The sequence below is a fragment of the Heliangelus exortis genome, chromosome 2 (assembly GCF_036169615.1).
Source record: "Heliangelus exortis chromosome 2, bHelExo1.hap1, whole genome shotgun sequence".
Lineage (NCBI taxonomy): Eukaryota > Metazoa > Chordata > Aves > Apodiformes > Trochilidae > Heliangelus > Heliangelus exortis.
Window position 1 is genome coordinate 39187998 of NC_092423.1, and position 17376 is coordinate 39205373.

At 35.0% G+C, this 17376-nt stretch overlaps 1 protein-coding gene across 1 annotated transcript in view; it reads left to right on the plus strand.

The window, feature by feature from the left end:
- Positions 1 to 17376, plus strand: part of SKAP2 (src kinase associated phosphoprotein 2) — a 119058-nt gene that overhangs the window by 23977 nt on the left and 77705 nt on the right. The gene's annotated exons all lie outside the window — the stretch shown is intronic.

Below are 17376 nucleotides of genomic sequence, written 5' to 3' on the forward strand. Positions count from 1 at the left end.
TAAACAGATAAGCATCACAGCTGGACAGTCTTCTTACCTTGACATGAACCTTTAAAGGAACTGAAGAGCTCTCTCTAGTGGTCCTAGAGCATAGTGAAGCTATCTTGAATTTAGATTTTTTTTTTAAAAACTCGTGTTTTTTCATAACAAAGTGTCTTCTGTAGATGCATATGTTTTTAAAGATAGATCGGTGGCTAAAACAGTGTGAATATTTGTAGTAACAAATTGTTTGTTAATTCAACATTATCAGATTCTTGCTTAATTTTATTGTGCTACTTAATGGCTTACTGTATTATTTATCTACTAAATAATGAAACAGTTTACATGATTGATAATTTTCTGCAAACTCCATGCAGATTAAGCTCATAAAATATTAAATTAATTATTCCTACAATGTTTCCTTCCATTAAGACACTCTTTTATAGAATGTTTTCATTATATAAATTTTAAATTTGAGTTTGCATTTAAAAAAAAATATCTAGACTATGCTCCATAGCTGTTTTCCATGGGTTTTTTTTTTATTTATTAAATTTAATGCTAAATGTGACTGTCCTAAGGACATGAACAATTGAATACTTCAACAGTTAACAAGCTTGCTTTAGCATAATGTCCATATTTTTGAGAACCGTTTATTGTATACATAATATAAATATTTTGAATGGATAATATATGGCAATAAATTAAGTATAGGTAGAAATAACTTAGTGATGTATATTAATTTGTGGCATTAGAAGTTAGACTTACTAGTGAATGATGTTTCCTGACACGATATGATGATCAAACTGTGCTGCTCCATCTCAAAATACAATTGCTGAATGAAAATATGCTTCCTGCAACATAGCTCTCCACATTTTATGTTACCCAGATTATTCCCTTTGGAAACATAAATTGCTTTTATGAGGTATAAAATTATGTCTATTGCAGAACAGGGATAAGTCAAGTACATGCATAAGTGATAAACCTTCTAACCACTGATTCAAAATAACGGATTTGTCTTGTATCCAGAACTCTGTAAAATGTGTAACAGTAATAATCACAGGTTTGTTCTGTTTTCTGTTGTGTCTTTTTTTGTTTGTTTGTTTTTTGGTTTTATTAAGCTTGTTGCATTTTGGTAATGTGACCTTCTACTAAAAAAAAAAATCTAAACAAATCAAAACAAACCTTTCTGCTTTCTGGTTGAAATGTAATTGTTGGTAAAATTGAATATGGCTTTTAGAAAACCCGAGCTAATTTTCCAAGCTACAGATGAAAGTGACTTTCCATGTATTTATTTTTGCTTACAAACATAATCTTAACATTACTTCTAATTGTAACTTAATAACATCTTACTGATTGCAGAAAGGGTATGTGACAAAATTGCATGACTATTTAATAGGGGAAATTATTATAGATTTGTTTCAAAACAGTTAATCAAGAAAAAAGTGATAATGTTCATAAACCTAAATAATAACTGGAGAGTGCTGATGCAAGAGTATATAAAATACTGAATGAGTTTGTACAGATGGGTCAGTAATTTTTAGCTTATTTTGAAGTTATGAGAGTAGGTATAAGAGCTGCCCAACAATATCTTGGCAAGTTTGTTCCAGTTTAGGTACAAACATTCTGTTATATTTATGGTGATTTGTACCTCTCTTTCTATGTTATATGATAAATTAGCTTTGATTATCTAGTGGGAGCACAGTGTGAGGAAAAGTTGAGAAAAGTTGGTAGATTTTAATCTGTAAATATTTTAAGTTATTGGAGTGTTTCTGTTTTCCTCTTTGAATGTTGAATACGCCATTTTAAGACCAATTTGATTTTAATATATATAGTCCATCATTCAAGCCTAGCCACTTAGGCTCTGTATGGAAATGTATGATGGGAGAATCTTATAAGAGGAGGATTGATTCTCAGAGGTGCCATTTGTTTCAGTTCTCAGAGGCAAGAATTGATTTGTTGGAGCTTAATACTGTATTTTTGCTTTTTAGTATTATGTTTATTTTCAATATTTAAAACCTACTCAAGAAGCTGGGTCTGTAAGATAGATACTTGATCTTGTGTGGTTTCCAGGCTAGATTGGCAGGGCTCTGTGCAGGTGTAAAACCTCATTTGTGTAGGGGTCAAGGCTCTGAGCATAACAGAGGGGGAGTAACTGTAGGTAACCAAAATGAAGTGATATTTAAATTTACATTCAAGTCCATTCATCCTATATAATTTCTTTTACAAAAAAAACAAACAAACAAAAAAAAAAAAAAAAAAAAAAAAAAAAAACCACCAAAAAACCAACCAAAAGGGCATATTTACTTAGACTGCAAGGTCTTTAGGACTTCTGACAGTGTCACTATTTGATTTTGCAGTTTCTGTCAAAATACAACTTGTGAAAGCACCCACTTCGTAACAGATCAAGAACTTGTGTGTTACGTGTACGTTGCAGTCATTGTAAAATCTTGGAGTTTTTGTGTGACCTTTGTCTAATGGTGTATTAATTACAAGAGAGAGAATCCATTCAACAATAAGTATGGGATAACTAAATTAGCACAGGTCACCTAAAGGCCTTTTGTAAAATCTGATTGTTATGTTGTCCTTTTGACTTTTACCGTATGGTAGGCACTAACAAAGTATCTAAACTTTGATGGATTATAAACTCTAAACATGATATGTATTTTTCATAATGCTAATGTAATTTTCTAGGTACTGAAAAGGTCAAACCCCCACATCTCTGTGTGCATTCTAAGTCTGTCTTTCCTTTTAATATTTCTTTTTCTCTGTTCCTGTGGTTCAAAAGTTCACTCAGTTCCCAAATGGCCACCTAATTTTCCAGTTATTCCCTCAAGCCATATGTGTTTTGGTTTCTTTATGGTTTATTAGGTACTGTAGGAAAGTAGCATAAGTTATATCATCTAATGAAATTCAAGCACACTTCAGTGATGCTTTGACTTGATTGCTGGCAGCAATTAAATCACAACGAAGGAGAATGATGCATAGGTTTACATGTCCAGACACCCTACAGAAATTGGAAGAGGGATAAAACACAACAAACCCCCCAAATAAAATAACAATCCCAAAAACAAGACAGACAAAACAAAACAGTGCTGCCAGGCACTCCATTCTTAACTTGATTTTTTTTTTTTATTGGCTAACAGCCTGATTGATAGCAAAATCATAACTTGCTCTATGCTAACAGGCAGAGTTCACTTGTAGGTTATTGTGAGCTGATAAAGGGTTAGATGGAGTTTTGATTTTCGCATTGGTCCTTGGTGCACCAGATTAATGGAATTTCAATGAGAGACTGGAGTAGTCACAGCTTTGTCAGAAAAACAGATGGAGATTCTATAGCCATGTCTGCTCATTAATACCAGTTGCCTGAAAGGTGTACTACTTCTCTATACAAAAGACTCAACATAATTGATTTTTGAGCGGGGTATTTTTTCACTTATTGATGACTAGGTTTCTTGCAACTTAAATGACAGATTTTTGTATAGTTCCTTGTAAAACAATGTTATGTCTTGTAAATTCTTACTCCCCTTCCACCTGTATTTTTTAGAGTGCGTGCAGTGGAAAATACTTCTCCTGATCAGTTAAAAACCAAAGCATACTAATATATTAAAAAATTGAAATGGGTAATACTTGCTTTAAAGTTGGTAAGAAGCATATTTTTGGCTGAGACATTGATGAGGAAAAGGTTACTGTGTTTCATCTGGTTTTCAGCTTTCTTAGGATGGTACTGTATCTAGGTGCAATGCCATGCTGAAGCTTTCCTGTTTAGCACTATAATCCTTATGATCTCAAGGGATTTTTTTTTAACAGTAGTTTTTTTTTTTTTTACCCTCTATGGTATAGTAACTTGATTCTGTAGTAGGAAATGCCATTAGTATTAAATGAACTAAGTTTACAACTTTAAGTACCGAGAGTGAACAGATCACTTCTGAAGAAGATATGTCTGCTTAGGTCTGCAGGGAAGATGTGATTGGGTAATTACTGAACCTAAAAAGACCACAGTGAATCCTGTGGTGAAATTATTCAGATTATCATAATTTCTGTGGAAGGTCTAGAAATGTTGTCGTGAACACACAAGAATGAAAGAAGCATTAAAATTGGGTCTGGGGACTTGTATATTCTTCGAATTATCACATTTGGCTGTAGCTTATAAATAGAACATATTTAGTAGAAAATTGTAAAAAGGAGTGAGAATCTCACACTAAAAATTTCACAGTGTTAAAGTGGAGTTGGGGCCTAAGGAAAATGGGAGGTTGAGAACTTTGAGGCATCAGAATAAATGAAGGGGTTCTGCTTCAACTGTTTGCTGTCAGAGTGCAGTCTTGAAAATGAGCAGGATTTATTGCTTCCTGAAGCATGCTCTTCTTGGTATAATTTCTGAATGAAATAATGGGCTTTCATGAAGCTCCTCTGGAAAAGTTCTATACAACTTTTTGCAGGCTTGAGTGAACTATTTTATGTGAACTATAGTATTTCCTTTGCATGAACATAGTATTTTGTGTTATGATCAAGTGAAACAAAACGAAAAACTGACTAGATTTTGCATGCTGCTTTTTTTGACTTTTAAAGTCTCAAACACAACTACTGATTACATTTGTGTTTTTTCTTTATTTGGGAGGTGTAAAGGTTTGAATAGCATCACTGAAGAAAGGTAAAGTTCAACGTAAGACCTTATCTTTACATACCATGCATATATAAGTTTTTTCCCCACTTTCTTCAACTACATTCCAGTGGAGTTTTTTTTTTAGGCACTATATACTAAAGAAAAAATTGTCTTCCATCACTGAGGCAGTTAACCAGTATTAGCAACTAAGGTAGCAAAGGTACGAGAATGGAAAATGCAGCTAGAATTTTTGTCATCCTACCTCTTGTTTTGCCCTTCCTATCCCTACAGTCTTGTACTGGTTTACCACTATTTTAATACCATAATCATGTACATGGAGAGGATGTCTGGTTACCTTGGGGATGACAGCTTCAGAAGTTTACCTGAGTTCTTTGAGGTGGTTAGTAAAAATCTAGGAGATTAGGTATGTATCAAGTCAGAAAAGTATCTTATTCCTTGTGTTTACGTTTTCAAGCTCGATTAAAAAAAAGATCACATTTAGGGGGATGGAAGATCTAGGTTTGCTGGGATGCTTTATCTTTGGTAAGAAGAGATGACTTCTACTTCATGCTCTTATTTTAGGAGCTGGGAGGAGGCCAATAGCATCAGTGCAATAGGAAATGGTTGAAGTAGGCCCTTTAGTATGCCAGCTCTTTTGAGGATATGCTAGTTCCTGTCAGAATTGTTCCTGGAAAATAATTTTTTTTCATATATATGCATAATTTTAGGTTTTCATCAGTGGCTTGGTAGGCTTTTGCTGTGTCTGAACAGATGTTGTATGGCAGAAGAAGCAGTATATTGCAATGTATTATGATTCTGCATTGCTGGGACACTTCTGACTGAAAAGGTAATACAACCAATCAGAATTGTTTCATTCAGAATTCTAGGAAGTTGTAAATAGCTGCTCAATCTGAAGCAGGAAGTCTGAAGTTTAAAATTTATTGTGTAGAATGCTGAAGCTGTCAGAGGAAGGATGCATCACTAGGGAATTAGGTGGAGGCAGTTATGGACAGTTTAGATGTCCATAGTCTGCTTTTCATTTTGTTCCATCAGCTTGTAAAAAGTTCCTCTTTAGTATGATTTTAATACCAACTGTGTTTTTAAAATTGAGTTTATGAGGATGTTGGTGTGTGTGGGACCATATGTGCATAAATTCCCAGATTCAAATCTGTTTGCTTAACATACAAGAAAGTGTGAACTTTGAAATTGTCAGAGAAGTTCAAGTGTGTGTTGGATAGGAGTGACCATAAGAGTAAAGTCAATGTCTGAGGCAGATGTCTGCCAAGAAACATGTCACCTTCTCTAAAAATGTTGAATGGTGAACCCCAGTCTTCCTCAGCCATCGTGTTCCAGTGGTGCACTGTGCTTGGTAATAGTGGGTACATACATGAAACTCCTGTCTGTTGACATTTGGCTCCCTTTTGTCCATAATGGATATGATTATAGTGTATTTCATGTTTTTCCCCTTCTGTCATGAATATATTTGAAGATTGGAAAGAGTTTTTATAACTTTCCACACTTAACAGTTGTCAAAACCTTGAGAGGAAGAAACAGCTGAAGCGATTTCTTGTTTGTTTGCAGGATCCATAACAGCGAGTGCAGCAGCCATGACATGTTTTGCAGAAGTGAAAAGTTAAAAAAATGCCTGTGAAATATGCAAAGCTAATCTAATTAGTTTTGATTTAAACCATTTACACAGAAGGGCTTAATTTCTGATGGCAGCAGAAGTTTTAAGAGTAATTTTGGCCCGGTTAAAGTCAACAGCGAAGTTAAAAATGGCATAATGTAGGTTAACAGTGTGTACAAATTGATGATACTAAAACGTTTGAACTTCTAATTATCATGATGAAAAACTTCCTATTAAACAATAAACCCCTGTGTTCTTTTAACATTTACCTTTCTCCCATGGGAGAGATGACATGGTTTGTTGCTCATTTTATTTCATCTATATTGCCTCAGTGACTGAGCAATAACAAAACAGTCCTGTATGCTCCACCTCTAGGCAGAGCAATATCCACAATAATAAAAAAAAATTATCTGCTTACCTAATTTCTTTTTCATATTAGATAATAATTTTATTCAAGATCCGTAATGATATTATGGTAAAAAACCAAACCAAAACAACAAAATCAAAACAAAACTGAAGTGCAATAGATTTTTCTGTTTACTTTATATTGTTTATTGGCCTAATGTTTTTCTGGATAGTTCTCATGCATCACTGGAATAAAAAGGAAGAGGAAAGGTTTTCCTTCAGTCTCTATGGTATGTGGTGAGCTTCTCAGGTGTGTTTTGGAGGTTATTAAAGACGGATTTAGGACCTTAGTTCCTCAGCTGAGTGAATTTCTATCTTCTGATTTCTCAGTAATTTCTTGTTCTTCCTGCCAAGAAACAGAGGCAATTTCTGTTCTGCTCTTACTCCTTCCCTCCCAGAAACTGTTGTAGATGGTAGCATTGCTCCACACCACTTTGAAGTGGCACTTTGAAGTGGGTACTCTTCTAGTACCTTTTCCTGAGGTGAGCCAGTCCAACAGATTGTGGCTGCTTGGCTATGCAAGAGGCAGCTTTTCCCTCCTGGTATCTACCACGTAAGACAGGAAAATAGGTCTTCCTTCAGCATACATTATGCAATATTCTCAAACATCTCAGGAGAGACCGAGCTCTAAGAAAACCATAATGGTTTGGTTTAGGATAGATGAGAAACATGTAAAACAATGCTCTGTGTGGTACTTCATGCTTTCTATGTCAAGGATGAGGCCTTGGACTGCTTGGATAGAAGAACCAACTAAAAAAACCAAACCAGAACAAAAAACTTTTGCAATAAAAGTAAGAATTTAAATTAAGTTTGTAGACTTTTCTTTCTCTGAATTGGTGGTTAGGATTTTTTCTTGCCCATTAATAATTTAATGCATGCAGTATAGTGTGTATCAGCTCTAATGAACAGAAAAAGATTTTCCCCATATTCCTGTTTTTGTGTTTTAACTGATTAGTACTTTCTATGGAGGTGCAAAGTGTATCTGTAGAGCTTAAACAAGTAGCAAAAGGGACTGTTTTCTGTCAGATGTCATGCAATACAAGCATTAATTTAGTGGATTTGGGTTTGTTTCCTTTTAACTAAAAGAGGCTGCAGTGGAATAATATTGGTGAATTTTAAGATTAAACTTTTATGAAAAAGTAAAAATTGTCATGAAAAGGTTTCAAAGTGCAAGGAAAAAAAGGAATTGTAAATGAACTTTGTGATATCCACTATGGGCAAGCTCATAGTTGCCCTTCTTGGGAACATGTTAAAGGTATTGTTCACTCTATAAAAATTTGCAGCAGGAACCATACTTCATTTGGGCATTTGTCAGTAGTCCTTGTCAGTTTTGTTGATAGTTTCCTCAGCAATTCCCCAGAGATATTTACTTGGATAGGTAAACATCTTTGAACAGAATTCAAGAACAGAGTAGCAGACTGAAAATGCTGAGTCCCATCTTTTACCTACAATTATTACTACAGTTTCTTAACTAATAGCCAGAGCCTATTCACCCTGTGCTATCATAACAATGAAAGATACTGTGCCATGAGTATTTAAATCCTGTCTTAACTGCTTCTGGTAGTCTGAAATAGTTTTGGGCCCATTTGAGGCAAAGAATTATGGATGATCTTGTACTGCAAAATGGAGGAAAAACTCTTCTAGTCCAAATAAGATTTTCCTGGCCCTCTGAATATTTTTTTTTGGTCTACCTGAACACACTTTCCTCAATGGAAGGTAAATCACAGTCTGATAGTTACTTTCCAGAGATACCCTAGTCCTTGTATAAAACATCTTTTTGCTTGTTCATCAGCAGTTAAATTTATTTCTGTATATGGACATGAATGATGTATAAAACCTTGCAATGGATATTCAAAGGTGTAGTTAATTTATGTGCTTCTCAGATCTTCATTTGTGCCTCACTGCTTTGCATTAGAGGGGTACAGGGAAAGGACTAATGTAAAAAGGATGTGAATGGGGGCAAAAGGGTGTTTGGGCTGTGTACATGGCAGTGCTACAGGACAAAAATGGGATGGAGACAAGTAAAGAGAAGGTTGTCCAAGTGGTTTTGGTAGGTAACAGATGCATAGTTCTTTCACAAGCATGGAACCAGGAAATGGGCCTTATTTCACTTGCCTAGAGAAGAAGTTAATGGAAGTGTTGTCATTGACTTCCAATTAAAAAAAAAATCTTGCCTGTTTTCAGATGGAGAGTCTAATGTCTTGTTTTAATCCTGTCCATTTTGTGTTCAGTAATTTAAATATGTATGCATAAAGGATGATGGGAGGAAAGTTTGTCTTTTTGGTTTCTAGAACAGTTTTCCTTATATGAAAGTAGGAGTGGACTAATTTTTCACCCTTTAACAGCTTCTTCAGAAGGTAGCTTTAGTACTGAATTTTAAAAGGAAAATAATTGTTGAGACTAACACAAACTTTTTTCATCAAATCTTCTTGGAATGTTTTAGTAAAATGGTTGCTCTCTGTGTGTAAAATAACTAAACATTAGGAGCTGGGAAAAAAAATAGTGGAGTCATAACACTGAAGTGCAGAGATGAGAGAAAAAAAAATTGTCTATGTAACATTTGGAATCTTAGGTCAAAAACGAAGCCTGCAAAATAAAAACTTCGTATTTACTTGTTAGCCACAACATATCTGGAAATTTAATTTGGAAATATGGACCATGTGATACACTTGATATAGGTGAATTTAAATATGTATTGCTTTTTAAGTACATGGCATACCTGTCTCGGATTGCTGGAATCTTCCAGTGCTCTCATTCATTTGAGTGATATTTAGAATGTGGTGTAAAAATAATGTGAAAATGCCATAGTGAGCTAGTGATAATTGATTTACTCTATCACACTGAAATACCTCTTGTTTTCCTCTTTCTCCTCCCTTGGGCAATAATCATGGGATCAAGCTGCCAGTCTGTAGATATAATTTTTCCAGCAGTGCCATCTGGCTTCTTGGCACTGGGAGCTGTACTGGCTTCTTTGCTGTTTCCACTGATTTTTGTCAAATGTTAGTTGATGAGATGTCTTTTGCTCGTGGGTGCCGAGTTCCACATCCTCTCCAGCCCCCCCAAGTGAATATTGGTTTTGGTTTTGTTTTTTTTATTGGTGTTGTAAGGGGCCGCTTATATTGCAAGGGTATTTTTGTTTGGTTTTGGTTTGGTTTTCTGTTGCTGTTTGGTTTTTAAAGAGATTTAGGACTTAAATCCTAATTTTTTTCCTCAAAGAGATCCCATATTATCTATTGATTATCCTTGTCCACCCATTTTTAAAATCGTTTCCCAGAATTTTTGTACATTCTGAATATCACTGGTATCGTGCCTTCTCATGGTTTTTAATAGAACTTTGAAGTTAATGTAGACTTGTATAATTTTTTTTTTTGAACTTTCACTTTTTAAAGTATCGATTAAATAATAATTTATAGTGTCTGTGTAAGATGTGTAAGATATGTAACAAGGGGTTTTTTTTGGTTGTTTTTCGTTGGGTTTTTTTGTTTTTGTTTTTTTAATCACCAGCCAACAGAACATGAGAAAACTACAATTTTATTTTTACTGACAACTTTTCTTAAACAAGAAAAAAAAAAAACTCTCCAGAAATGGTAGCTCAGTAGAACAAACACTTCTGAGTTTCTGTATTCAAATCTTAGATGCATTTCACTGCCAGACAAGATATAAAGATCGTGTTGATAGAAAGTTAGAAAGAATGTTCTGAAAACAGTATTTTAATGGAAGTGGGAGGCAAAAGGAGAATTGCCTAGACTAGTTGTCTTGATCTGAGCTATTTTTGTAATTTTTTTTTTTTTTTTTAGTTTCCTTTACTAGTCAGAGAAACATTCATTAAGGGGGAAGAAGCATGAGAAGCTGAGGATCGCAATAAAATAAAAATAAGAGTTTCAGAAAACGCATTTTTATTCTGCTTTTAAAATAGCTGCTTTGAATATTTTTGGTGAATAAAAAAAAAATCCAAAGCCTTTTATGATATTAGGTAAGTGAGCACCTATTAATCAGGACAAGGCAAAACAATTTAAATCTCTTCTATTTTAAAAAATTTATTTTAGCCACCATTTTCAAGTGCTATGTCTCAAAGGAATGAATTACACTCATCCTTGGGTTTAAATATAAATTGTCTTTTGTGTTGAAAGTATTTTCTCAAAGTTGTTCAAGGTAACCTTGTGAACTCTCAGACATGAACAATTGTGTTTAGTTGGCTTATTGGAATATTTTTATATCTCTAAGAGTAGAAAGTGTGGTGCCTTTTTTAATTATATACTATTAAACTGCTGTTTAAATCGATATTATTGTGCTTTCTGAGCACTGAAGAAATTGTCTGGCACTGGAAATGATAGGACAAGAAAATCTTAGCACAGGATAAAGGAGGGCCTTGGTGAGGTTTTTGTAGCAGTTGGTTTGAATTAAATTTCAAGGTGTCTCTTTATAGTAGTCTTTTAATGATGACAACGACAGACAGGGTGTCTGAATGTGGGTCTCCTTATCAGTAACTTGACACTGATATGAAATGGGTATTTTTAACATATGCGTTCAGTTGAAAGAATGCACAGAAAGGGCTATAATATCAAAGTTTGGCAAGCATAGCTAAATATGCATTACCCATTGTTAATAGTAGAAATCTTAAGTCCTTAGGTTCATAGAATATATTCGCGGAAGATTTTAAGGGCGTAGGTATATAATAATTTTCTAACATAGCATCAAATCCTCTTTTTGTTCGTACCTAAACGTGAAGATAAAATGTTGCTGCTAATCAGTTGTCTGGGATGCCACCTCATTAAGATTTACACGATCATCAGAAATGCCCGGAATTGTTTGTTGGCTGTATCCTAGCTCAAATATATAAAGGAGTTATCACAGCATTTTTCTTTAGAATAGCAGGGAGTTCAGTGACCTTTTGTGGCAAATTATGTAGAAAGAAAATATTTATATTCATTTAAAATAACCTCCATGAAGAAATAGTCTCATTACCCTGTTTGATCAATTCCTTGCAGCCCGGGCTGCAGCACGCTGCTCTTGCCATTGGTTGATGGAATACACTGAGAAGTGGCTAATGGTGATGGTGCTCATCAGGACAGGGTTCAGCCAGCGGTCAGCAACAAATAATTCAAGACTGTTTCTAAGTTTGTGGCTGGTGGAATTTGCTTCTTGCCCCAAGCCAGCAGCATTGCTGAGCTGGGCTATTTGATTAGAAGAGAAGCATATTTGCTACTTAGCAACTGCACATTTGCACAACACACAGACCTATACTGCCTCCAAAGGTTTGCCTTTTGTGATGGTTGAAGAATACTTTTCTGTTGATTGACAGACAAAAGCGATCTTTGCAATGCAGGAGAGTTTACAACCAATTTTTTCATTATCTTTTGTAAACTTATCGGAGGTGTTTCTTAATTTAGCATTGCCTGATGCGGGGTTGTGTATGCAGCAACACTGTCCGTGATTTGATCTCTGACATCTAAGCTATCACTGCTATGCGTTTTTAAGGGACAGATGCACACTTAGGCTTTATCATTGATGTGTGCAGCTTTTTTCCCAGCGGGTCATCTTAATGGAAATTATTATCTACTGTGTTTCGAAATAAATTTTAATATGTATATTTCTATCTCCCATGCACGTGTGATATTCTTCTTATGGCAGATAATGATAAAGCCAAAGCTGTTTTATTCTTAGGGGTTTTTTTCAGTATAGTAACTGAGGTGCAGCAATAATTGCAATTCTGATTGTGTGCTTGTGTAAATTTTGATGTAGCATTTCCCACAGGAAGCGAGTCTACAGAAGAAAATGTGTCTAGTCAGTAAAGACAAAGGTATTTATAACACCGGTAATCCTTGAAAAAAGCCTTTCTTTTTCCTAAATTGCCTGAGATTTACAGTCCTAGGAGGCCAGGGCAAGAAAAAAAACAAACTTTTTTTTATGGCTTTACAGCTCTTTTCACTCCTGGCCCATATTTTATTGTGGAAGTTTCCATACTGCCATAGTGGAGCAATGAATTGCTGATGTTGGTTACTGCAATGTTGCTTGATAAGTACAGTTAGTGCTAATGTGGATTTTTGATGCAGATACCTGCTTGCATATTTTCCTACGTAAAAGATATTTTTAGCTTTCGTAACTAAAACTGGTGAATACTCTTTTAAGTGGATTTCACTGTCTTGTAAAACTGTCTCTCTCAAGGGATAGGGAGAGTTAAATAAAGTAGGAGTGCACAATAAGGGAACTGTGGGCCATATTAGCATGGCTAATGTAAGCATCCAGGAGTTTACTTACTAATAGCCATTTCAGTGGCAATTAAGAGTCAAAAAGAGGACAGGAAGAAAGCTCTCTGATATGGTGAGGCAATAATAAACCCCAGATGTCCCACTAAATCAACATTAAACCTAACAAAGTTTTAAATCTTTCATGTCAGAATTCTTTTTTTTATTCAGACGAGCAATTTTAAATAAATCATAATCACATTTAGGCTTTTCAGAAAATTTTGGGGATGGTGGGGATGCGAGACAAAAATGAAAGCTATGAGGGGGGTGTTGATAGCTCTTCTGGGGCAGAAGTATCTGAGGTGTGCATTCTGCTGAGCAAGCAGAAAGGCATAGAAATGGGTGCAGCTGCTGTTTGGGAGGCCCTGGATGGGCTGATGGGTGAGTGACTTTATTCTCTTCCTTGTTAAGTTTGATGTGTGTATGTACAGATTTTGAGAAAAGGGTTTTAATGTACTGGTAGGATTTCACAGTCAGTAGGGAGAGGTGTTAGTTTTGGCTTAATTTTCAAGACAGTCAGAATGGTGGTAGTCTGATAAGGTGGCTGCTTGTTATTCTGCTGAATTGCCAAAGAGATGCTTAGTCCCAGCTGACTTATTTTATGTACCTTGATACCTGTTAAGGTGCTACCTGTGTTTTCCACAGATTTTTTTTTTTTTTTTACTATTTTCAGTAATATATGCAAAATGAATTACTGTTGGTTTTTTTGTTTTGTTTGCTTTCGATACCATTTTGCAAGCACTTTTTGCAAGTAAAATACGTAGGAACTGGCACGTTACTACTATCAAAATGCAGCAAAATCCAGGATAGAGTGAAGTAGGTTTTACAATAGCACTATAAACAATACCCAGAAATTTAAGTGCAGGATATGAGGAATATCTTGCCTAATTGAAATGACAAGGGGGATTTTGCATAGGTAGGTGCAATTATTCATATTGGAGGTGGGCCAGAATGCTGGGGTTATTCCCCTCATCTTGCTAATTAGGCTTTCAGTTTCATTAACAGTCATTGAGATATTGGGTGACTGATTTGTGTATGACCATAATCCTAATACATATAAAGAATATTTTATTTTTCATTTTTCTTTATAAGCATTTCTTGGACTGTGTTAAGAAGTCTGTATAATATTATTATAGATAATTTTTGGTTCTGTAGCTTAAAAAGAATGTTTTAAGATGTGCAGAACAAAGAATTTGTGAAGACTGAAGGAGACAAGGCTATACTTATTTTTTGATAGACTATGCCACAACTAAGCCACTACCATATGTATGTTAGTGAATTTTTTTTTCCTTTTCCAAGACAGAATCTACAAGGATTTCTAAATTTCAAAATGCAAACGTTGAGAAAGGAAATTAATCTTGCTTTGCTGTTCTTCCAGAATATTTTCAACTTGGCGTAAATATAAGTTTGAACATGTCTGAGGATTCTACAGTTCTTGTTGTCTTTAAAGCCCTGATTTAGAAATTGTAGCTTCATGTGTATGGCTTCTTTAAATTCCTTTGCCACTGTAATTCATTGTCATTGGATTTTTTTCCCTGTGTTAATTGCCTTTGTCCTTCAGAAACAGACATTTTGAGAGAGGTTTTGTTCGATTTTGCTTTCATTTTTGGGGAATATAATGAGGTGCAGCGATTCATACCATACTATGTTGATACCAATACCTGTCTGTTGTTTTGGAAAGGACCTCGAGTGTCTGAATCTTAATTAAATCTCTAGGCCAGTCTTTATTCAAGTGACTTCTCCTTTTGGAAGCTTTTTGATTTGTGTCATCTTAGGAACCTCAGAATTTCTTTACTCTATCTGCAGTTAGTGGCTATTCAGGTCTTAAGATTTTGAACGGCCTTCAATTAAGAACACAAAATATAAACTAAGAGGTGAAAATATTGTACAAAAAGCAAATCTACTGTGTCAAAATGTTTAAAAGCCAAAAAATCATATTTGTGAAACTGACCAATAGTAATTGCCTTAAAATTGAGAAATAAAATGAGTATATTGGAAGTGGAGTGGTTTAGGTTATTGCTAGGGTTCCCCCTATCTTTTAACAATTAAAACAGAGCAATGCTGTTCTAAGGTAGCCATTATAATAAAGAATGTGGCTACAATATAACTAGTTATTCTGGTTTCCACTAAGGCTATAATTTGTCCCTATGTTTTGATACTTACATTGATGATCATCATGTAGGTCTTTTAGATCCTTTGGGTTTTGGATGCGGTTTCATATCTCTGGCTTTTTCATCTTAGTTTCTTCATCTGTAAGATTGTTCAAATTCATATACCAGTGACTGCTAATATTTTGAACAATGGTATCTTTGTGTTGCATTTCCCTTGCAGAGAAGTACCTTTTTTTGCCAGTATGTTTAATTGGCTAATACATACACTGTCGAACAAAATGGTGTGCATGAAATAAGAAAGAATAGAAAAGTGATTAGTCATTTTAATCATTCATTGTACCTCTAGTGTTGCACAGAAAAGGGCTTTGGTAATGATATGAAGCCACAGACTGATGCAGATAATGCATGAAGAAGTTGATCACAGACTCTTGTCTTTTAATACTTCTGTGTCACTGGCTCCCATGTAGTGTTTTCCAGCACAATTTTGTCAAGTATTTTTCAAGACTTTGTTTTCAAAGTATATTATTTTTGGAGGACTGTGAGTTTGTGAGGAAATCTGTTGTATATGCAAATACCTTTGTGGGAACCAATATAAAAAAAAAACCCTTTAATTTTTTTTTTTTGATGCTGCTTTGTTGCATGTCATATATTCATTGGCTGCTTATGGGAGTATGGTTTAAGTACAAACCAAAGCTGTTGAATTAGCTTTTAGAATGAGAAATGGAAAAAAAAAGCTATGAAAATTGGCCAGGTGCCAATAAATGTGCCTAGTGTTTTTCATGGGTCATCTTATTTTCGTTAGATCATGGCAGTTTTAGAATCTGCTACTGTATATGTGCATCCTTAATTTGAATACCTCTGCGCTTCAGAGAACCTAATCAGGTTAAAAACAAAAAGTGGGAGAAAAAGCTGTGAAGCAGTTATGCAAATATAGTAGTGGAAGACCTAGGCTGTACAGAAGATGTGTAGCAGGGATTGGAATTAAATCTTATTATAGCAGTTGAAGTCCAGAGAATATTTCCCTCTTCTATTAGAAAAGAAACTGTCAACTAAGAACATAACTGTTAACTAAGGCAAAGTCAGATGATTAGGAACACAGCAGTACTGTTCTGTGCATTACCACTTATTATTCCCATGCTGCTGTGTTCAGACTTTAATAGTCAGCATTCTTCTGCTTTGGAACTTTTTTACCGCTGCGGGAAACCCATGCTCTTGATGTAGAGAAAGAGGAAGAGTAACTAGAGCTCAGCGAAGTCCTTAAACTAAAACTGCTTACTTTTTACGGTAGATATTTTGGGGGTTTTTTGTGTGACAATAAGAACTGAAAAAGTGGATGTTCAAACTGAGGGAAAAATTTGGCTTTGAGACAGGCTTATGTCTTGAAATATCACCACTTTCAATGTGCTATTCATATGTGTCAGGTAACAGCATTTGTACCCGATCTGTTTTTATATTTAAAAAGGAGAGGAAGGAATAGCAACACAAATAGGATAAAAAGTTGTTTTCTTAGAAAATAATTTAATTCAGATAATCAGAGTAATCTTACTGCTTACTATAAGGATCCCTTTTGTGGTCTTTTCCGCAGTTTGTCAAGCTGACGTATGCTACAGCAGTCAGAAGAAAGTAGGCAGTGTTCAGTGAAATGCATGGCATGAAGCAGTACATATGTGACACCCCAGTCTTATACTTGCTGTAGCCTTCCCTCCACCCCTTTTCTCTCCCTCCTTCCTCCCTCCAGCTGCTTACAATACTTTGGAAAAGTGTGTGTGCCTGTGTGTGCGCGTGTGAGGTGCGGGAGAACCAGTGAAGTGGTACAGCAGGACAGAAAATTAAATGTTTTTCCCTGTAAACATTGTTTTAATTTTAAAAAAACACATCAAAATCAAAACTTAACGTAGTGAAGCCAATAACGTTTCTAGAAAAAAGTGAATACTGCTTCTCTTTACAAAACAGAGCAGACCAGTGGCAAAATAGCTCTGACTTGCCTATGACTGCAAAAGGAATCTGGTTAAAAGTCAGAGCTAGTTCTACTTTTTCTAGCTCCTGCTTACATGGTAAGATCTCTCTGTTATGTCTCACACTTTCCAGCTTTCTGAAGTTTTTGACAATTTCAAATGGATAGTAAAGGGACATAGGGTGAACTTTTTTTTTTCTGACCTCAGAACCACATCATTTATTAACAGATGTCAACTTAACGTGTATACAACTTCCATGGCTTTGAGTGTTATTTTAAATGGTAAAAGAACTTTCTTTGGTTGGGTTTAAACCAGTGCTGCCTTCTGAAGTACAAGAGGTGTTTCTGGTATTGTGTTGTCTTAATAATGTTATTGTCTTTAATAATATTTTTTTAATATGAAAATGGTGTATACCATTAACTATTTTAAAATACCATATTCTACTCTTATTTTT